General features: G+C 42.4%; 1 long non-coding RNA gene across 1 annotated transcript in view; it reads left to right on the top strand.

The window, feature by feature from the left end:
* Nucleotides 1–24,539, top strand: part of LOC102551152 (uncharacterized) — a 70,317-nt gene that overhangs the window by 36,778 nt on the left and 9,000 nt on the right. The window contains exon 4 of the long non-coding RNA XR_010063713.1: nt 21,129–21,332. This is a non-coding gene — a long non-coding RNA (uncharacterized LOC102551152). The remainder of the gene's footprint in view (nt 1–21,128; nt 21,333–24,539) is intronic.

The raw sequence follows: 24,539 nt of genomic DNA, 5'->3' as shown, positions 1-24,539 counted from the left end.
TGCATGTGTGTGTGCATGTGTCTGTGTGAGAGCTGCATGCCTGTGTGTTGCATAGGCTGTTCTTTTGAGGCTTGCCACAGTCACCACTCTTCCTTATATTCCATCGAGTCACTTGCTTGTTGACACTAGTTACACATCCTCTCCTCACTTTGTTTATAAGGCAGATTGTTTGGCTGTACTTACTTCTCTATTGCCCGAGGTCTCAAGAGTTTGGGAAATACTAATGCTCTGTTTTGTCTGTTGCACAGCACAGAGCGTTATGCAAGCAGGATACCTAAAAATGAATTCTGGAGATGACAGTTCTCATTAGAAATGTCAGATACCTTTGAACAAGGCAGAAGTCTCATGTGGGTTCATGATTGGAGCTTCTTCTTGGGAAGGTTTAAACATGCTGGAAGCAGATAGCAGCATAGTACAGAGAGACATTTGTCACACATTCCCAGGGATTAGCTGAGCTAGGGGAGAGCTGTGGCCGCTCGCACAGCCCAGCGAAGCCTCTGAGGCTGCAATCCATCCTTTGCTTTAAGGAATCTGAACTGTGTTTGGAATAAACACATCTGGATTGAAGGTTGACTGTATAAACAAGATCTAGATCCCTTGCTTCTGTCTGAAAAGAAAATATGAAGGAACTGGTCAGGGTTTTCTGATCAGGTCTTGAAGAAGTTGAACATCACCAGCCTTCTGTTCTTTTACCTTTATTGTTTATTTGATTTCTTAACAGAGGAATCTGAGTCATGTCTTCAACATGAGCCCAAACATGGCCCTGACTTCTAAACATATTTACTTCTCAGTTCTTGTCAAACAGATTCAGAAAACGAGCTCTGAGTCTAAATCACTGCATACCGAATCCCTGAATGCCTTCCGGTCAACGATGGTGCATGACGTAGGCCTGGCTTCACTTTGCATCCTGACTCTAGCCCACTAAATGATACAGAAACACTTGCGTCGTGCCTCGACGAATTTTAGAAAGCTTTAAAAAAAATGGTGCTCAGCATCTCCAGCACAACTTGAAGCGACTGAACTGTTACCAGGGTCACTGGTGTGTGAAATGGTTTTCTTTGTCCATGTCTTTGACTTTTCATGCTCTTGAAAGCATGTTGACTTTTAGCTTATTTTCTGATTTCCAAAGACTATCTCATATTCAAATGCTTCTTCTTTAGGGGGGGCCTGTAATTTTATAAATGCAATGAAAAATTATTCTGCAGTAATTAAACCTTGGGGGCAGAGGAACAGTGCTTACAGACCAAGCTGTCACCTTCCTAAATAAGGAAGCCAGCATTAGAGCAACCCAGGATAGATTTCACTTTTGCTGACATTTTAAAGGAACTATGGTCTCTACCATCCGATTACTACCCCAGCAACCACTGTTTAATGACATTTCCTTGGGGGTTGGAGTTGGGGTTGAAACAGGTCTAATTCTAGCCTAGACTAGCCTGAAATCTGCTGTGTAGTCTAGGTCTCAAACTTGTGACAATTCTCCTGCCTCAGCTTCCCATTCACTAGGATTATAAGCATGAACCAGCACACTGGTTCTTGATGAAACTTCCAAAAGGAAAATGGATATTCTCAGCATAAATTCTGCAAACTCAGTGCATCCACTTATGACAATGAGATTTAAGCCCAGCAGTTTGTTCCAGAAAGTATGGATTGTGCTCTTGGTTCCCTAGTAGTAATCTATTTGTGACTGTATTAAAACACAGATCACAACACACACACACACACACATGAACACACGAAAAGGATTTGAAGAGCCTAGAGTGCTTTGTGTAGGGAAAACACGTCAACTTCTGGTCATGTGCTTTATCTTAGTCTCAAGAGCTCTGAGTTTCATTTCAAAGAGCTAGCTGAAGACACTACCAAATGAAAAGGCCAGGATTATCTGGATAAATTCCAGATATGTTCTCCTGCTGCAAGAAACTACAGGGTGATCCTTTTGCTTTGTTTGCATTTATTGGAATTTTTTACTTACATTTTATATGTTATCCCCTTTCCCCATTTCCCCTCCATAAACCCCCTATTCCATCACCCCTCCTCCTGCATCTATGAGGGTGCTCCCTCACCCATCCACTCCCTCCCACCTCTCTGCTCTGGCATTCACCTACACTGGGGCCTCGAGCCTTCACAGGACCAAGGGCCTCTCCTCCCATTGATGCCTTCATATGTGGCTGGAGCTAAGGGTCCATTCCTGTGTACTTTTTAGATAGTGGTTTAGTTCCTGGGAGCTGTGGAGAGTCTGGTTGGTTGATACTGTTCTTCTTAGGGGTTGCAAACCCCTTCAGCTACTTTAGTCCTTTCTCTAATTCTTCCATTGGGGACCCTGTGCTCAGTTCAATGGTTGGCTGTGAGTATCAACCTCTGTATTTGTCAGGCTCTGGCAGAGTCTCTCGGGAGACAGCTATATCAGGCTCCTGTCAGCATGCACCTCTTGACACCCATAATATTGTCTGGGTTTGGTGTCTATATTTATATGGTCTAGATCCCTAGATGGGGCAGTCTCTGGATGGTCTTTCCTTCAATCCACACTTTGTCTCCATTTTTTCTTCCTATGAGTATTTTTGTTCCCCCGTTCTAAAATGGTCTGAAGCATCCACACTTTGCTTTTTGAATTTCATGTGGTCTGTGAATTGTATCTAGGGTAATTTGAGCATTTGGGCTAATATCCACTTATCAGTGAGGGCATACCATATGTGTTCTTTTGTGACTGGGTTTCCTCACTCAGGAGGATATTTTCCAGGTCCATCTTTGTCTATGAATTCATGAAGTCATTGTTTTTGATAGCTGAGTAGTACTCCATTGTGTAGATGCACCACGTTTTCTGCATCCATTCCTCTGTTGAAGGACATCTGGGAACATAGTGGAGCATGTGTCCGTGTTATATGTTGGAGCCCAGGAATGGTATAGCTGGGTCCTCAGGTAGTGTAAGTCCAATTTTCTGAGGAACCGTCAGGCTGATTTCCAGAGAGATTGTACCAGCTTGCAATTCCACCAACAATGGAGGAGGGTTCCTCTTTCTCCACATTCTTGCCACTGGTCTGGGAGGACAAGCCTGAGGATCTGGTTCCAGAAGGTTTCATTTTAGAACAATACTTCCCAAATTTGAGTGGGCATCAAATTTTACTTGGAGGGTGTTCTAAAGACCAGGGAGATGAGTCCATTTGTGAAGTTCCTGACTCGGTAGGTCTGGAAGTAGACCAGTGGGTTTGAATGTCTAGGAATAATGTAGATCCAGGAAGCATATGCTTTGAGAGCAAATTGGCTTAGGTCCTGGGTAGGCAATGCCTGTCAGTGTCAAGCAGAGTGGCCCAGGAAATGTCAGAGCCTGTCAATAAATGTACTAAGGGAAAATGTGACACAAACTAAGGAGGGAAGACAGGGTTCTATGCAGTGAGGCTAGGCTGAGCATCTGAAAGGAAGGTGTAGTCAGGGTTCTGGGGAGGAATAGAACCAAAAGAATGAAACTGCATTAGGAGACACTATCATAGCAGCTTACATTAACTAATAAGAGCTAATGCTCACACCCGAGAGGCTGAGGGCCTGGTGGTTGCTTGACCCTTAAGGCTGAATTCTTTGCAGCCAGAATAGTTTGACTCTGTCCTGCCCTACAGAGTCTAACAAGCAGATAGTCTCACTATGTAGTTCTGGCTGGTCTAGAACTCGCTTTGTAGACCAGGCTAGCCTCAAAGTTACAGGGCCTGGGCATGTCCTCCAACTTTGGGGATAAGATATGTGCCACTAAGCCTGGTGTCACATTTATTGTTGTGATAAATATTTAAGGGAACTAATTTAAAAGAAGAAATAGTTGGTGTGGGCTTATGGATTCAGAACCTTAAATTCATGGTCAGTGATCTATTGTTTTGGGCCTGAAGTGAGACAGAACATCATGGCAATGGGAGTATGACAGTTGGGAAGGACACACACACACACACACACACACACACACACACACACTCACACACACACTCACATACTCTCACACACTCTCACACACACATACGTTCACACACACATTCACATACACACACACTCACACACACTCTCACACACGCTTACACACACTCACGTTTACACACACACTCACACACACTCACACACACTCACACACTCACACTCACACACTCACACCACACTTACACACACTCACACACTCTCTCACACACAGATTTACACACACACTCACACACATTCACACACTCACACTCACACACTCACACCACACACACTCACACCACACTTACACACACACACTCACACACTGACACACATACACTCACACACACACATTCACACACACATTCACACACACTCACACTCACACACTCACACCACACTTGCACAACACTCACACACTGACACACCCACTGACACATTCACACACAGACTCAGAGAGAGAGAGAGAGGGAGGGGGGGATGGTTGATCAGTGGCCTTCTTCATCTTTCCCTTTGTTTCATGGGGTTCCCAGGCCATCAGATATCTGCTTTCAGGACAAGTCTTCCCTCTCAGAACAGGTCGTCCCCTCTCAGTTACTGTCTGACATGCCAGTTATCTCTGGAAACATCCTCACAGGCATACTGATGAGCAGGCTTTACTCACGTCTTAGACATCTCTAAATCTAATAAAGTTGACCATCATGATCAATCCTCATGGGAACAAGGTTATAGAAGACCACCATGGGAATTCATGGGTCAGATACAAAAAAATAACATTATTTCTGCTAAAAATCCACAGGTCATGTGACCACACCAAGTAAATAAGAATTTTGGTCACCGGCTTGCCAGTCCCTGCCACACACGGATGAAGGGAAGCAAATGACACCCCAGTTGTTACTAACAGGACAAAGAAAAGGTTCACTCACAAACCAGTGATGATGCTAGTGCTGCCTCCGGAAGTGCTCCTTGGGCAGTGTCTTGCCCGTGTACCGGTCTTCCTGTAGGTGTCAAGCAAAGAGGGCTTACCTCTTCCTGTGTGTGCTTGAGGGAGGTTGTGCTCTCTCCTTCTCTGAACTAAACTTTCTCATCTAAAAATACCACATCCAGGAATGCAGCCATGTCTGGCTGCTGTAAATGGAGATGAGTGGTTTCTCCATCTAACATCCTCTGAATGGACCCATTCAAAATACCCTGGATGGAGGAGCCTGTGCTCCAATCATGGGCACACACGCACATGTCTTGCTTTGAGTGTATTTTTAGATTTTGTCACACTGTCTGGAAATGTTAATTGAGAGGGGCTACCGCTGATCTTTTGGCACATTCGGGGAATATCTTCAAGGATGGCACAACTGTGTGCTAGAGGGTTTTAACGCGCTGAGGCTGGGGGCTGTTCACTTTGGGGAAATGAAGACAGTGTGGGAATATAATCACACACACCATGCAGGTGAGCACACATGCTCACACATGCTTGCACGTGCACACACCTGCGAGATCGATTCTGCTTAGGAGAAAGAATCTTTTCTTTGTCTTGAAAAACAATCTGAGATTTATGAGTCTGATCCCCCACCTCCCATCCCCAAAGCATGCAAACCACAGAACAATTCTAAAAGGGTTTTTTAAAGAGATGAGCATTTGAAAACAAAAATCCCACCACTGAACTAACTGAGGGATACCACATCCTGAGAAAAGTGGGATTTAAACTGTGTCAGTGGGGATAGTAGGGCTGTGACTTCACTCTATGGTGGTGTCACAAAACACTTACTGGTGACTTTCATTACCTTTTGTTTTTCCTTTTTAAGTTTCGTTTGTTTGTTTGCTTTGTTTTTGAGACAGAGTTTCTCTGCGCTGCCCTGCCTGTCCTGAAACTCGCTCTGTAGACCAAGCTGGCCTGGAACTCAGATCCGTCTGATTGCTGGGATTAAAGGCATGAGCCACCACTGCCCCGCTGCTTTTTGAGTTTTAGTTGTTATTTGCAGATGTTTGTGCTTAGGGGAGGAGTAATAACTAGTTCAAAATATTGATTTGCAATTGCATAAAAAATATCACGTAAAAACATCTTTGTGAAGATGGTGGTTTTGAAGTAACTACCTAAACACCAGAACCACAATTTCACAGCAATTAAATGAGAACTTGGCTGCTCCTGGTGAGCAGTTTTCTCTAAGAATAAAATGTAGATAGAGTAAGTGAGAAAATAGCCTCCCAGAATTCTCAAAGGAGGGGAAGGAGATGGTGCACACACACCTTAGCTCTTGGGTGAAGAGGTGGAGATGAGCTGGGGTGAGGATGGCTTGATCTTTGAGTAGCACTCTACCCCAGGAGCACTTAAGAATCTCCCAGGAGCCTTAAAACCCTATGTGGCCGAGGCTCCCTGAACCTCTGAAGCGATTACATCCTGAAAGCCCTGGGAACAACTGCGCCAAGAAGTAAATCTCTCTTGCTTCATTTACCCATTGAGTTTCCGTGAAAGTGGAAGGTGGGAACGCACAAACCTGGACAGGGTAAGGAAGGAGATTAGGACGTCATCAATGGCCTCTTGTAGCAAAATGCAGAGTACAACCTTGACCTAAGCCCCTGAGCAGGACAGACTTGGTCTTATCCCCTCTCCCTTCACCATGAGGATCTCTGAAGTCTCATGTGCTGGGAACCAAAAGTTTCGATTCAGTTCTGCGTTCCCCTGTTGGACTGTGGTTTACCACATGCTCTGCCTCTCTTCAGCATGGCTATCCAGCTCGGATAGCTGCTTCCCCCTCAGGGTTTCAGGTGAACTATGCTCAGTGACATTTTCGATTTATTTATTGATCTCACAAATATATCCACTTCCCTAGGCTAGGAGCTGCTAATTTATTCATGGCTGAGCAAAGAAAGATCCAGATTTAAGACCTCCCACTCAGCCCCTTGGGTTACAAGGCCAGGGCCAGCTCTCTGATGAAGAGTACTGACTATTGATTGCTCTTTCCAGAGACTGGCTTCTGGGGTATGACTGCTAATGGACAGTGGCAAGCTCACCCAATCCATCCATGCACAAGACATAGAGACTGTGTTAGGTTAACATCTCCTAGTGCCTCTTGGGGATCAGAATCTCAGTGAGTTAAAATGAGGAAGTTCTTTGTCTATACAACCCATTTCTTCTAGGCCATGGTTTCAAAGGATGTGACATAGCAGAGTTTCTTGACATTGAAATGGTCCCTAGAACCATGTAGAATGGTTCTCTCAAGGAGACTGCTTACTATCTCTGTGGATAAGGAGGTCAAACAATGCCATGCCAATAGGTGAGGGTTCATTTTGTAGCTATCAGAGGAAGAACAACTAGAAATGCCAGCTTCGAATGTGTCACAGGTAAATCTCTTGACTGTCACAGCCCATGGGTAATGCAGACTTTCAACAATTTAACATTACTCCAAATCTGTGGGAAAGTTTACATTTCAATAGCCTTGAACTGGGAAACAGGAACCTACCTCGTACATAAAGAAATGGCTCTCTCATTATTTGCTTCATGCGTGTGCTATGGCAGAATGCCACAGGTGTGGTAATGTGCACATGCATGTGGAGGCCAGAGGCTGATGTCAGGAATCATTGCCAATTACTTTTTCACTGAGACGGTGTCCCTTAAACCCAGAGCTCATCAACATGGCTACTCTACCTAACCAGCTTGCTCTGTATCTCCTACAGGCAGGACACCATGCCCAGTTGGCATTTGTAGGGATTCTGGGAATCCAAACTCCATTCCTCACCCTGACTTGGCAAGTGCTCCCCACTGTGGACCTTACTCCCATTTATGAGGGAGTAGCCTTCACTGACATAAGCACCTTTTAATGTTATCACATTGCCATATCTCACGTAACTCATCGATTTTTGAAGTCCATTCAAACCATAGCATCTCATGATATGATTTCAGGATTGCTGCCTGAAATCACAGCCCATAGTTCACACTGCTCTCAGACATGTGGACCAGTCCATGGCCCCATTCTAAATATCAACCAAAGCAATAGATTCCCGAGAATGGGGCTCTCTGAGTCAGGCTGACTCATCCATTCTTCCAGGCCCTCTGAGCTCTCTGTATGTCAAGATAAATCAGCAGAAAGATTTGGGGTCTGGACCACGTTAGCTAAATTCCCCAAAGAAATATCTTTGCTGAGTTATGATTTAATAAGCAGCTTGCTCTCATGTTTTCTGCAGGTCAGTAGAAGAAAATGGCTATAAGAAAACCATTTCTACATTACTATATTAGTGTAAGCCACCTTTCAGTTTGTATTGTCACAGCAATCTTCATGCATATATTGCAGGGGAAATCATGTCGCTGTTAAGGAACTTTGTGCTTGAAACTGTGAAGCTCAACACACCTCCCCATTTCCTAGGGTGACTAATGAGGCTTAGGGTCCCGTTTACTGTTTTTGGTACAACTCTCTTTAAGCTAGATCGAAGGGGTGTTAATCCCCTCTCTTCTAATCATTGCCCTACTTTGAGGATTGCTCTTGTAATTTACATGTCTTCTTTCATACAGTGTTCGTTTTGGAAGTGAGCCGAGGTTAACAAGCATCTCTACTTCATGTTCCTACTCCATGGTTCAGGTATTTCTCATTTCCTCAAAGGCAGGTCTGGAAGGAACCAGACACAAACTGTGCGTAGTTTGTGAGGGTGTGGAGCCTCCCACAGGAGTCAAAGCCCAAGAAGCAGGCTAGAGTGGGAAGTGCTAAGCATCTTGGGAAAATCACTATGTGAATGGAGAAGCCAAGAGACTGAATTTTACTAAATGTGGTAATGTATGAGAAAGTTAGACAAATTTATAGCCAATATCTATTAAATTACAAGCCATGGCTTAAACTGATCACATCTATTTCTATGACAATTGCCAAAATACTTGCATATTTCAAAGTCATAGTGTTCTTATTAGTGGTGCATTTATTTTCTGATTATTATCAACTCAAAAGAAACTATGAACAGTTCTACTAAAGTTTTCTGCTGAGTCCATTGGCTTTTAATAGTTCAAAAAGGATTTCTGATTTGGTGCCCAAGGGGTAGGTGTCCAAATCATTCTCTGATTCTAATAACACCTGGCTTGTCTGCAGGAATGGTTAACTGCTACAGGTGTGTGGCTTGCCCATCAGAAAGACACAGTCCTTACAGATTTTCCATACCTCAACTCCCCATGGATACAAAATAGTTAGGAAATAATTTTAAACAGACATCGAGCAAAAAAGTAAGCCTTTACATTGGACTAGAGGCAGGAGCTTCCAACGGGAATTCATGTGGGAAGAAATGCTTACTCTGATGAGAGATGGATAAGAGAGATGCAGAAAGTAGGACCATCAAGAGCCATGAAAACAAAAAGTTTAAGGTCAGGACTTGGGGGGCTTATGAACAAAAGGGGACTGGAGAGAAAAGTAATTGCCAAGGGAATAAAAATGCTGAATATGGGTATTAATTTTGTATGTCATCGAAAATTAATACAAGGAGTGGGGTCATAACTCAGTGAATAAAGAGCTTGCCTTTCAAGCATGAGGACCTGAGTTCAGTCTCCCAGAACTCACATAAGAAAAGCCAGGTGTGGTGATGCAAATTTTTAGTTTCAACTCTGGGGAGGTGAAGACAGGGGTATCCCTGGGGCTTTCTGGTCTGCCAGCTGTCTTACTCTATATCCTTCTGCTTTGAAAAGACACCATGACCAAAGCAACTCTTAGAAAAGAAAGCATTTTATTGGAGCTGGCTTACACTTTCAGAGGTTTAATCTATTATCCTCACGGCGAGGAACATGGCGGCATGCAGACAGACATGGTAGCTTAGAGTTCTACATCTGGTTCTCAAGACAGCAGGAGAAAGAGCTACTGGACTTGGCTTGGGTTTCTGAAACCTCAAAGTCCACCATCAGTGACACTTCCTTAGACAAGCCCACACCTCTTAACCCATTCAAATAATGCCACTCCCTCATTCAAATCTATGAACCTATGGAGGCCATTCTTATTCAAACCATCACACCAGCTTAGCCTACTTAGCAAGACCTCATCTTAAAAAGTGCATGGGTAGTACCAATAGTACCTGAGCTTGTCCTCTGGTCTCCACACACACACATATGCTTGCACCTACACACACACATATGCTTGCACCTACACACACACATATGCTTGCACCTACACACACACATATGCTTGCACCTACACACACACATATGCTTGCACCTCCACACACACACATATGCTTGCACCTACACACACACACATATGCTTGCACCTACACACACACACACACACACACACACACACATATGCTTGCACCTCCACACACATACACTGATTCACATTATCCAAGTAGCTAAGATCAAGAAAAGAACCTCCCAAAAGAATAAGCAGTTACCTGTAGATTCTGAGATAGCACTTGAAACTGAATTGGTCAGGTTCCTTTTAATAAGTTGGAAAACTACTTTGAATTGTCTTAAGTTTCAAACCTGACCCAAATGTAGCTTTCTGTATAGGAAGCTCTTTACGTTGAAGGTCATAAGTGGAGATTGAAACTGTTTTTTTTTAATATCAAAAGTTTCTTATGAAATAGTTTTTGAAATACTTTGAAACAACATTTTGGTTGGGCGAGTGTACGCGGATTATAAACACATGCATAAAATTTTGCTTGAAGTGCAAAGTCTTGTTTAAGATACAGAAAGGAACCTACAAAATGAAGAAATGTTGAAGAACGTACTTGTGTACTACTTACCTTATAAGAAATTAGTATACCCTCAATATGTAAGGGATTTATACAAACTAATAGCAAAGAACTTGTTGGAACACTCTTTTAATTCCAGCACTCGGGGGCGCTGAGGCAAGTGGATTACAAATTTGAGGTCAGCCTGTGGTACATACTGAGACTCCTCAAATAAGTTTTAAAAAATTATTATTATCATCATCATCATCATCATCATAACAATTACTATTATTACTGTTACTATTGTATATGTGTAAGCACATGTGTGCATACATACATGTACTATACATGTGAAGGTCAGAGGACAATATACCAGAGTTACTTTTCTCCTTGCACCATGTTAATCCCCAGAATGAAACTCAGGTCACCAGTTTGGATACAAGTACTTTTATTCACAGTGCTCTCTTGTTGACCTTAAAAATTACCTTAATTAAACAAAATGTTTTTGTGAAGAGCAAAGAAGTGAATAACTAAAAAAAATTAGGCAAAGGCCCTGAATAGATATTTGTCCTAGTTTGTTTTCTATTGCTGTGGTCAAGACCATGGCCAAAAGCAATGTGGAGAGGAAATGGGTTATTTCATTCCACAGCTAGGGTCCATCGTGGGAGGACTCCAAGGCAGGCAGTGGAGGGGGAAAGGTGATGGATGGAGGGGTGCTGCTTACCAGCTTGCTCCCCTTGGCTTGCTCAGTCAGATTTCTTATGCAGCCAGGACAATCACAAAAGCCCCTCACCACCCTCAGTGAGCTTGGATGTCCCACATCTATCAGTAATCAAGAAAATGCCAGCAATGATCCCCCAAGACTTACCTATACTTATCCAAGGAGGCAAGTCCTCAGCCGAGGTTCCCTATTCCAAGGTAAGTGTTTTGTATCAAGTTGACGGAAACTAACTGTGGGTTAATGTCTATGTGCAGGCAAAGGCAGACACAAGATAAAATGAGGCCTGTCATTGGATGAGAAGGAAGGGAGGTGGGAATAAAGTTTTAGAAGGAAAAGTTATTAAAAGTTATTTAAAAAATAGGAGTCTGTACACCAGGCAGAACGAATGCAGACATATATGATAGAATATATATGATAGAAGTTATTAATAAATAAAAGTCTGACGTCCAGGTAGAGAACTTAACAGACGGGTGAAGATATACTGCTTTATTAAGTCCTTCAGCATACCCATATTCTCTAACATGAGCTCCACGGGAATTTTGAGTTAAAATCCTGGTTAGACAAGCTGCCTGTTAGTCACTGACTCCAAGTAGAGAGTGGTATATTTGCCAATTACAAAAGTTATTAAAAGATAGAAGTCTGTACACCGGGCAGAGTGAATACAGACATATATCACAGCAGTTTTTAATAAATAAAAGTCTGAGGCTCCAGGTAGAGAACATAAGAGATAGTTGTATTTTGGGCTAAAATCCTAGTTGCTTACTTATTGATATTGGTATTAATAAAAGTGTGATTAACTTGTCTTATGAATTACCCCACTAAGGCCATATGGTTCATCGATGCTGGCTAGCAAGGATTTGTGGTTATTTTTTAAATTACCACAGCAGGAGGCTCATATTCTCTTACCGTGGGTTCTACCGGAATTTTGAGTTGATTTCCTGACATGACAGATTAAAAAGGCCTAACAGGCTCATATATACTTCAGTTTTCTAAATTGTTTTAATTTTCATAATGGTATGATTTTGAATCTTGTGGTTATATTATTTCTCTGGGAGAGAGTGCAAGATACAAGCTTTTCTGGTAACAGACTAAAGAACACATTATTTTAGAAGAAAGGTTTTGTGTTTGTGTTTTTAAAAAGGCTGGTTAGGCTCTGACACCTTCCAGAGTTATTCTGATCAGATTTGATAAAGGTCGACCTCCTGAAAAACTAGATTCATGAGAATCAAACAAAAAGGTATCTCAGTGATACTAAAATTTTGTTTTGAGATTTATATATTACAGAATGTACAGCTTTGGTGAAGCTCATCATCAGAATGCTGAATTGGCCTGCTTGGATTCCTGATCTCAGGGACTTTCCAGTCAAGACAGACATCAGGCCACAACAATTGTTGGATGGCCTTCTTTAGGCTGAGCAAATCCCCCATTTTCCCTCCCCCTCCCCTCAAGGATATCTCAACACCCACATACAGCTTGAAGAAGTTATTGAAGCATCATCACTCTGAGTCCCTAAACTTTGGGAGGCTGGAGGTGGTTATTCTAAGGTTGTCTTTCTAGAGAATTTAGAAATGGTCATAATTTAACAGGGAGGAATTAGTTCAAATTGATTGTACAGCCATAATCTCATTTGGTAGAAATCCTTATATTTGTTACTAAGCTAAAGTTATAATCTTTTACATTGGTACAGAATTTATTTGATACAAGCTTAGATTTTCTTTTATATGAACTTCTTATTGATTTAAGATTAAAATTAATATTGCTAGTGTCATATATAGGCTTTGTGCCTATACAACACCAAGTTCTTTACTGCTATTAAAAAACTAGGCATTGTGGCTAGGTAGCCACTGGGCAAAAATTGCCTATTTCATCTATAGACAAATCCTGTCTAGAAAAGGACACATTGCAGGATAGTCGACTGGTAACTTCTGCCGAGCCAGAATAATCAGCCTTTCATAAATCTGGATTTCAAAAGTCTCTCAGATGATCGTAGGCCAAAAGGCTGAAGACTTGCTCTCACATGTTGCTAACAGGGGACTGCAAAAGTAGAAAACAGTCTCTATAACCTGTCTCGGTTCAGGGAGCTATGTTAGGCTTCCTATATTTTCAGATAATATTGGTCATTCTCAGATTTCTGATGAGGTTGAAACTAGTTATAGCCTATACAGGCTATTAACTTTGAGAAGACATATTTAATTAGAAAGTTATCAGATAATATACAAGCTAGCCAGGATATAACACGGATTTTAATTCTTTCTTAAGCTGGACTAGATAACTAAATGTTCTGTTTAACTGATAAATGTTGGACTGGGTGTTAGGTGTAGTTTATGCTTTATAAATTACAGAATGGCAATAGTTGTACTTCACAAATATTTGAGAGAGAAAAGGGTTTTTTGTTTTATACTTAGAAAGGGTGAAGTGAGGTTGATATCTATGTGCAGGTGAAGGCAGACACAAGATAAAATGAAGCTTGTCTTTGGATGAGAAGGAAAGGAGGTGGGAACAAATTTTTGAAGGAAAGGGAGAGGCAAAAAGGAGCAGAGAGACAACATGGAGGAAGATGTAAACAATCCTCACCATGCATCTCTCCACAGATACAGGCTGTTAAGAATATTTCTTTTTTTTTTTTTCTTTTCTTTTTTTTGGAGCTGGGGACCGAACCCAAGGCCTTGCGCTTGCTAGGCAAGCGCTCTACCACTGAGCTAAATCCCCAACCCCAAGAATATTTCTTAAGGGACAGATTTCCATAGGTCAATTTATCTTATCTAGGTGGGCAGTTTATATCTTTATCATTTGGTTGTGAGTTTATTGTGTGGATGTATTGTGGGTTGAGAATTTAACATATAAATCTGATTGTTAAGTTACAGTTTATTGAGTCATGATTTTAGTGGGTAGTTGGAACCAGAGAGTTCGAGGCTAGGAGAGGACGCCTGGGAGAGATACTAACCAGACGTAAATTATGGTTAGTTCCATATGGCCCTCCGGTTCCAGAACTAACTCCGGGGACCAGCATGGCAAGGTGCGCGCTGGAATGGCTCATGGACCACTTGGGTCTGAGAGTACTTGGGGTAGCATAGAGCCACTGAGATAAAGATAACCCGCAGGGCCATGTGACCCTACGGGTGCCAGTGCTAGCGCAGGATAAAAGGTTCAGGTATTTTTAATATTTACCTCAACAACTAACCAGCACAACGTTTCTCCAAAGGAAACATAAACAAGGCCAATAGTTAGATGAAAAGTTCTTGATGTCTCTGATCCCTCGGGAAATGTAAATCAAAACACAGTTAGGTGTAGTTTCACATCTGTTAAGATAGCTTCATCAAAAAGACACAAAAATAACACCAGAGGTTTGGCCAGAGGTCAGTGTTAAAGGAATGTTGGGTATGAGAATATTTGTTGCAAACATTGTGGAAATCAGTATGGAGGCTCTGAAAGAGATCAAAATGGTACTGTGGTATGATCTAGCCTCTTCCTGCGGAGTTTGACTCAAAGTCAATGAAATAGTTCCTATATAAAGCTATCTAAATCCATGTTCATTATAGAGTGACTTAGAATAGCTAAGACATGGAGACAACTGAGATACCCAATGAAGGGTGGATGGAAGGCCAAGGTTGTAGGTCAGTGCTAGAGCACGTTTAGCATAAAAAATCTGGGGTTCAATCCCCTGTGATGCCAGAAAACTTTCGAATGGGGGGAATTGATCTGGTGGAGGCGTTGACTGAGAAATTGTGCTGCAAACATACAACAGATTATTATTCAGCCTTTGAAAATGAGGTCCTGTCATTTGTAACAACATGGGTGAGTCTCAGTAACATCATGCTCAGTAAAATACCAGAAGTGGGAATTAAAATACTGCATGGTCTCACCAATACGCGCAATCTAAAAAAAAAAAAAAATTAAACACATAGAAAATAAAATGGAGCTAACAGAGGTGTGGGAAAAATGGGATAGCATGATTCAAAGTCATGAAGGATGAGCCAGGCTAGCCATCTAACGTAGTAGGCTGCACCCTGAGAATTTGCCGAGAGAGTAGGTTCTCTTTACAAACGCATGCACTCCTGCACGCACGCACGCACGCACATACTCCCTCCCCCATACACACGGACTCCTGCACGCCTGACTTGCACATAGCATGCACTCGTGCAAGCACGTGTGGCTACTTTGAAATGATGAGTAGGTTAACCCGACTGTAGGAGTCACTTCGCCATGCAGCGGCATAATCAAAATTTGGTATGGGACAGACTACATCGTCTTGATGGTAGTACCAGAAGGTAATATGTAAATTGTTATGAAAAATTATTCAGTCTCTGCTTCAAGTATGTGCTCTCAGTGGTGGGAAGATGTACCTACCATAGGCTACATTTCATCAAGGACCCGCCACCTCAGGTGACACCGCAGACTGGTGGCCATACGCTTAAATAATCGAGCCTGGAGATATTCCAAATCCCATCTGTAGCAGCCTGTTCCTTCTGAGGCTGTGTCAGTGCATCCCACGATGTTTGCACAATGAGCAAATCAGTTGACGGTGCAGGTAGGTCTCAGAGCTCAGCTGTGGCTGACTGATGCATGGCCATATAGTGACATAGAAAAATACGTGTGTCAAGATTTCACGCCACAGTCCTTACATTCAGTGAAAATTTAAGGATAAAAATGAGTAAAGCCAGCACTGAGGTAATAATGTTTAGGGGTTTGATGTGTGGATGGGATGGGAGTAGACCTGGAGATACTGTGGACAACCTGACTAACTCTTAGGACCTCGAACTCTTCCTCTGTTATCGGCATCTTGTCTCAGTGTCCATGCCTTGATGTCTTTTCTCCACTGAATAACTCTACCATCAGCATGAAGATATCCTAGAGGCTTCTTTCATCTATTGCTTATGATTCCCCAACGTAATATTTCAGTTTTGTTTGCTTTTTGAGAAAAGTCTTCACTATTTTGCCTAGGCTGCCTTTAATCTCCTGTTTCCTCTACCTCGGCTTTCTGGATGCTGGGATTAGAGGTCCGCACCCCCGTGCCTGGCTCTAAGATATTATTACTTAATCTGACATGAGGACCATTGCCCTAGTCTATGCTTTCTTAATACCTAATTCAGAACATGTAGCTTTTGTGGAGTCTCCTAGATGTAAAGGCTTTTTTTCTTAAGGGGCAGTTTTTCTTTATCCCCAGCTAACTCTCAAATGAAGGAGACTGAGACTGTAATGTGTATTTAATTAGCTTCCAACACAAAACCTGAGAAGTCACTGATCTATTCTAACCCTCTAAAATAACCCTCTGGCTCCCTCCCAGTCCAAAGTCCTGACATACTTGCATTTTAGTACTGGACTGGCTCTCTGGGCTCCGGTGTTTTTTCATGAAGGCTCTCTAGACCTCTTCCTGGTGGAGAATCCCTCCCCAACCCCCCAAGTTCCCCAGCTAGTGGAAGTCTGGTCCTCTTTGGCCCAGCCATTGGATGGTCAGCTTTTATTGACAAGTCAGAGAATGAATGGGGAGCACTGTTTACACAAACTTGAAACAGGAGATACTTAGAGAAAGCGTTACAATGCCATGTCTGGACTGCAACACAGTATTGGGGGCAGGATAATCAGCATTTGAATAGCATAAGGATATTCAGGCAGTGCACAAAACCTTTGTGCCTACACCTAGAAATGGTGCTTGCAATAGACTGCGACATATTAGTCATGTGATTGACCCATTGGTCATGTGACTGTCCTTTACTCATGACTCTTGATGGCAGATACAGCAACTGGAGGACACTGAGTGTCGGAAATCTTATCCAGCTCTCACAGATGGCTACTGCAACACAGGTAGTGCTTAATGCTCTAACGTTGTACCACACACACACACACACACGTGCCTGGTAATTTAGGCAGGTGTGTGATGCTTAAACACTAGGTGCTCTTTTCGCCATTATGTGCCGAAGTCAGAGGATGCCTCTTCATCAAAGTTTCATAGATCAGGTAAGTCCAATAAAAATAGCTAGAATGTGAACCACACATAGGATGTTCTCGCGTCAACATTTAATCAATATTGATATCGTTTGTTGTTAATAGTAAAATGTTAGGATGCTTTGCCCGTTAAGTTTGTAGTACGTCTTCGAGGCACGTGTGTTTTATACTCAGTGCTCTGCCTTCGCTCACACAGAGTGAGGCACCTCTAGACCTACAGTGGAACTGGTCTTGAAGGAGCACTGGTTATCACGGATAACGAGGAAAAGAAAAAAGAAACTTAACTAAGGATCGTCTTTTAGAGAGGAGTATGTCACTTTCCTATACTAAAGTCACCTAGAATGCTTACTAAAAACAAATAACCTAGAATAACCTGGGCATAGGGCTTTACCCAATTGAAACCTCTAAGGATGAGGCCCGGAACACCACCTTCTTAAAGCTTCTAGAGAATTCTCTTGCACAGTCTCTGCTCTGCTCTGCTCTGTCCAGAATAAAAGTCCTATCTGTGTGCGTGACAATGTGCTCTGTGTCCCTGAAGTATTGTAAAACACAACAACAAATAAACAAAAAACGTTTTAATCGTCAGGGAAGCATACACAAATGCACATTTTTAAAGTACCTGAAAACGATAAGCAAGCTCCAGTCTGTGTAGCCACAAAGGTTAGGTATACAGTAAGGGACTCAAGGGGGGGCGGGCAGGGATAGATATCCCTAGGAAGGAGAAATACAATAGACAATTATGGATGGATGAGTAAACGAGACTAGAATGGAAGGATTAAACAGGGAAAGAAAGGGGAGAGGAGTCTAAGAGAAAGAATATAGGGAGAGACAGCTAAAACTAAGGGCCATCTGAGGGGTCATATGGAAACCTAAAACTTCCTAAAATATTTGCACGTATGAAGGTGGTCTAAACGAGGTTGCCAAGTAACAGAGGAGACAGAGCTCCAGCAGGACATATCTCACTACCAAAGGAAGTTTCTGCTACCCAGAATGGGTTACGTCTAATCAAGATGACAGTCAAAGGAGACCCATAGGGATTCCCAAACTGTTCAGGCTGTTGCCAAAGCTGTTGGTCGATCTCTGCAAAATAAGGCCCTATGACTGAGGATAACACAGGTAGAATTCACTCTGGTGTCAATTTAGAGCCTTCACCCCTGTGGACCTAATGTTACTTGAGTAGCCAAGAACCCAACACTAGCTAGGAGAGGGACCTAGGCTAAAACCAAATACTAGTGTTCTCCTAAAAAAAAGACAGCAATAAAAAGACATTCTCCTAATAACATTCTGCTGTACTCATAGACCAGAGAACTCATCATCAGAGAAGCTTCCTCCACGGCAGTGGGGGATAAATAAAGAGACCCACAGCCAGACAACATGCAGAGAGACCTTGGAACACTCAGCCCTACATGGGATGTCTCCATGACATCCCTCCCCTCAAAAGTCAGGAATCTGTGGAAGAGAAGGGTTAAAAGAGTGTTAAGAGCCAAAGTCAGTGGATGACATCAAGGAAATAAGAGAATCGGGCCTTCTAGATACAACAGGAGTAGCACCCAGAGACTGAGGCAGCATGCACTGGGCCTGCACAGGTCTGCACCGGGTGGAGTCCTAGAGCTAAAAGGAGACGTGGACATATATGCTCCGGACCCTCACCCAGAAGCTATCTTCAATTATTAACCACTAACAAATGAAAAATTAGTGCTTTCCAAGAGAGTCTATGAATTTAAAAAAACCCACTTTGGCAGAGGGGATAATGATAACTAATAATAAGATAAAACAAAACACTAACATGTTAGAATTGGACACACCAAGAAGAAAGGAAAGAGTCTAAGAGAAGGCACAAGAACAGAGACCCACTCGTCTCGTCAGAACACTCAGAAACTCCATAGAGAACAAACAAACAAACAAACCGCTAAGCTGGAAGCTGTAATAATACATACACAGAAGGAATCCATAGGGCTGAAGTAAAGAGTAAGAAATAAATGAAATAAAAATTTAACAAATTAAGATAACATTTTTGGTTTTGGTTTTGTTTTTTTTTTGTTGTTGTTGTTGTTGTTGTTGTTGTTGTTGTTATTTAAAGATAAAAAGGAAGGGCTCTGACAGGACATTATTAGACAAGTAACATCCAAAATTGCTGTCTCATTCTTTTTCCGTTAGACATCTGCTGCTGCTGAGTGTAGGGCCTACCCTGAAGAGGCCCTGAAGCAAACCACTTTTAGGGGTGGGCCTATGCCCAGCAGTGGACGGCCAACAGAAAATGAACCCAGTGGCATCTTTGAAGTCGGGAGTTCTTTGTCTTGAATGTTGAGTCAGGGCATATTTTTTTTTCCTTTTTTAACTTTACAGGTCCTTTGCAGATTTACTATGGCTTCCTGTTTTGGGTTCCTATAGGATTCCCGTGTGTGAGAATGCCTGTGTCTCTGTGTCTATGTGTGTGTTTCTTGTGGCCTTCTCGTTGACTCTTTCATTTTTGTCTTGTGCTATTCTGATTTATCTTATTGTTTATTGTTTATTATTATCATTATTATCATAATCATCATCATCATCATTATTATTATTATCATCATCATCATCATCATTCCTTAACTGCTCGCTTGTTTTCTGATAAGGGATGGAAGGACTATAGGTCAGGGTGGGAGGAAAATGAGGAAGAACTGGGAGGTGGGGAGGTGAGCTGTGATCAGAGTGAACTGAGCCAACAAAAACTATTTTCAAAAAAAGAAACACGAAAGTGCAAGGCCCTGGGTTCGGTCCCCAGCTCCGAAAAAAGAGAACCAAAAAAAAAAAAAAAAAAAAAACACGAGCAGACAAAACATTCTTGAAAAAGTTTTTTCTTAAGGAAATTGTGGAACTAGAACCCACATTTCCACATGGTGACTGCTGTCTAGAGCTCTGCTGTTCAACACTGGCTACACAGGATAAGGGCTTTTCTGTGTGTGCCCGGGTTTGCCTGGTTGACTTTATTCTTCCGTATTACATGCTAAAAGCAATATGGCTTTAAAATTACATAGTTTTAAACTTTCATAGTAATTTTAAACATAAAATATTGCAAAAGACGCTCAGAGATTTACCATATGCTGTACACTCAGCTTCCCTAATGTTAACACAAACTGAGCAATACACCTTGGTGGGCTGGTATTAAACTACATGCTTTATGCAGGTTTCACCATTTAGGGTAATTAGCTATAATTGTTGACTTGTAACAATTCAAAATTACCTTGGAAGAGGGTCTCAAGGAGAGATTGTCTGCACTGGGTGGGCCTGTGGGCAAGACTGTGGGGAACTGTCTCAATTACATTAGATGTGGGGAGACCCAAACCACTGTGGGTGGCAACATTCCCTAGGCTGGTGGTCCTAAACTGCATAAAAGTAGAAGGAAAAAAAAAACAAGCATAAGCAAGCAAATGACCATTGCATGCACTCATTTATTTTCCTCCATGGATGACATGTGGAACCTGGACTGTGTAAGAGTAGAAATAACATGCACTAAGCATGCATGCATGCATGCATACATTTTCTCCGTGCTATCAACTATGGAGTTTATTAGCTACTTTGAGCTACTGCCACTGTAACTTTCCTATTATAGGAGACTGTAATCTCCTATACTATAAGTCAAATAAGCTCCCTTTTCCCTAAATTTTTTTTTTAGGGCATCAGACTATTTTTAACAGAGCAACAGAAATGAAACTAAACCAGTGTTCCTATGGATGTCCCTTTCCTATTGGTCCAGGATCTAATCTAGATTCTGCATTCTACTTAGCCTTTCAGTAATGATCAATTATCAAGAGCCACGGCCACAAGCAGCCCCTTCCTGTCTCCTCCCTTGGATGGTCCCCAGGTTCTGTCGGGCCCATGAGGGGCAAATGATTTCCCAGAGCTTAGCTATTCCCAACTCTTTTTATTCCAGCATCTGCACCACTGACTTTGATAACAGCTGCAGATGTTGACTGAAGCACAATCTTCCCGTATCCAGTGTGGAAAGACTTCTTTGTTCCCAGGCCTGTGAGCACACCTGCACTCACTAATGGTCCTGTCAGTAGCGTGGCCTTCCAATAACTAGGACAGTGTTATGATTTATCTATGAGGATTATCGTGTGACTACAGCACTCAGGTAAGACAGGAGCAGCTGAACTTATATGTTTAAATACCCTCTTCCCAAAGAGTTCCCATGCCTGGATATCTTTTGGGGATGTGGAAGTGTTTAAACACATCCCATCTGACTTTCCCATCCAAAGACGTGAGATGGAAACATTAGAGTACTTTTTCCTTTCCTTTTGTTAGCCTATGAGTTTTCTTTCAGGCCACTTTTCCTTGAGAAGAAGTCTAATTTTGCAGTGTCTGAAACCACTTACAAGCTTGCTCACTTCTCTGAAAAGAAAGCTCCATAAGCCATTCTGCAAGGTGGAAACTTTTTTTTTTTGTTGTTAAACATCTTCTCGGAGTATTTACTTGCCTCTGTCCCTCCAGTTGTCTAGATCGTCTGTGATCTCCGGAGAGATTGGTCTAATAAATCCATCTGTGCAGATACTGGAGACCAATGGTTAATGCATTAGCCCTTCTAGTCTTGGTGACTTTTTCAGAGATGTTTCTCTCTGGTTCTGATACCAGAAAATAATTCAATAAACAGTTCAAAAGACTGTTTATTCTAGAAATAGGTAATATTCTAGGAAGAGAGTCAGTTAAGGGAGCTCTAAAGCCAACGTCCAAGTAAACCAAAATATCCCAATCAATATCCCTGTCAATGGGCAGGTTGGACTGCTATGGTGTCCCCAAGTGTGTTTTGTCTGTCTTAAGTGTGTATTACTGCCAACCCACTCAGGCGCTCAGGTTTCTGGACTGTGACTGGGCCTCCACTGTGTCTTACATCTTCAGAGATACAACTTCCAAAGACTAGAGCAGTGTTTGTGGACAGCTCCTTTCCTTCCAGGATCCTGTCAGCTCCTACCTCCATCTTCCAAAGGTCATATCCACCTGGTGCAAGACAGGAAAATCACCATGAAAGTCCTACCTCAGATTTACTGAGGATTTTGAGCCCTTCAAAAATACTGTCACACTTGTTTGTTCTCTGGTCTTGGGAGAGAGAATTAAAACGTACACTAAATATCACTGTGGTCTGCAGGAAGGAAAAAATGCTTCCAATGAGGTATCGCTGGGCATGGTGTCATACATCTTCCTTGAAACAATCTAGTTGCTAGACTTCTGTCCCCAGTTCCTCTCAAATGGTACCCTATGGGCCCCCTGAGGTTTGTGATCTCTCCTTCATTGGCTTTAAAAACGTTCCACTGGCAAGACATTTCAAAATCTAATTCATTCTAGGGTCCTCAACACCTTCCCGCAATTCAGAGATTTAAGCTGAAGCTCCCACAGGAGATCTGTGCTGTGGCCAGCCAGGACATTGAAGAGTCTGTGAGTTATGTTCTTACTGCTGTAAACAACCTGACAAGAAGCAACTTAAGGAAAGGAGAGTTTGTTTTCCTTTACAGCCTGAGAAGGGACATAGTCCATTATGACAGTGAAGGCATGGCCAAGGGTTGTGCTGCTTCTACAGTCTGGAATGAAGGAGGGAAGAGTGCTGGTGCCCAGTCCCCTTTTTCCTTCGTATTCAGTCTGGAACTCCAGCCTACAGTGGTGGCACATTTACAGTCAATGTGGGCCTCCCCACCTTTCAACCTTCTGAGTTAAACCTTCCTGGGACACCTTCCAATATACTCAGAATTATATTGCCATGGTGGTTCTAAAACCAGTCAGGTAGATGATGAAAATTAACCCTTGCAAGAGGAACAGGGCCCGCCAGCTTTCCGAATGCCACAGCAGAGGTAACACTCGTGTGGACATTTGGTTTCGCTACATCACTAGAAATAGTGAAAAGTGCTTGTCTTAACCAAGTGTCATTTAGAAAGCTGGACCAAAGCCCCTGTGCTGACAAGTGATCTGAATTCTGGTGGTCCTGACTCCCAAAAATCAGATGCAGCATCCTGATTAATAAGGTTCTTTAGTTTGTGAAGTCAATTATGTCATAGACCATTAATTATCCAGCGACTCTGTCAATTCTGTGTCACTATGTGCCTTTGTGTTATAACTGGCCAGAGCTATCATACTGTTTGTAAAATAAATAACAATAAATCATTTAAATTTTCTGAGAGAATGATAAATAGTGACATTACCTGGATTCCAAAAAGATTCTCCCTCAATTAGGCAGCTGAACAGCATTGGAATTAAAGAAGACAGAAAATGCCAGAACTCAAACATATATTGCTGTCACGTTAACTCGTTAGAGAATTTCCCACTGTCTGCCTAGAATCCTCTGCTTAAGAGTTTCCAATGGATCCTTGATTTTCCAAGACCTCCCAACACCTGAGACCCAGTTACCTCTGCTGCTCCCAGCAGTATCTTAAGGCCCTCAGGGGTGAGGGTAGTACCATGTATCTGGTCTCCAGAAAGTCATTCCCCTCATGTGGTTTACACGTGTTCATAATGACATCCTTGGAGTGTGTCAGTCAGTACCATCTGGGGCGCCTGGAGGAGTATCTGGGCGAGGGTGACAACTCAATCTTAGGCCAGAGGATGAGGAAACATATTGGGTGACTGCAGTTCCCATTTAGACAGAGGGAGTCTGGCAGGAGGATGTCCACATCTGCTAAATCCATTACAAAAACTCAGCTCATCATGAATATTACAATAAGACTAGCTAGCCATCAATCTGGCTCAAATCAGCACCACTCTTTTCTGGTCATTATTTTCTCTCTGACCTCATTCAGCCTGCTCCTAATAGCATGTTGGGGGAGTGTCAGCCTTTCACTGGGGCACCTGGTTAGTTATCTGCCTGTTTATGTTGGAAAAGTTGAACTAGGCCCCTTGATATTGAGTTGACAGGCCCTGAAAATGACAAAGGCCTGATAGTGCCTGGGAGCTGAAATTGCTGTGGACACATGTCCTGAACTCAACACATCTGGCCTTTGTGGAACTTGATGTCTGTACCAGGGCTTCCCAGTCTTCAGAAAGTGTAAGAATTGCATTTGTTAAAACATCACATATACTCTTAACTCCCGGAAATCCAGATTCAGTAGGATTATTGGGGAGGGTCTGAGGACTTGGTGAGCATGTTTTGAGTAATTCTATTCTATTATTCTTCTAAAGCATGTTTCTTACCGCCCCAGCTTTGCTTCTCCTGAGAACCTCTAATAACTGAATTCCCAAGCTCCAACTAGGCCCGTTTGTTGCATCTGAAAACTCTATTTTAACACAGACACTCTTTGCACCCTGCAACATGAGGTGCAAAATTGGCTATTATCATCTCAGAATGCTCTCTGGTTCAAAT

Source organism: Rattus norvegicus, chromosome 2 (assembly GCF_036323735.1).
Source record: "Rattus norvegicus strain BN/NHsdMcwi chromosome 2, GRCr8, whole genome shotgun sequence".
NCBI lineage: Eukaryota > Metazoa > Chordata > Mammalia > Rodentia > Muridae > Rattus > Rattus norvegicus.
This window is presented reverse-complemented; position numbering and strand designations above follow the sequence as displayed.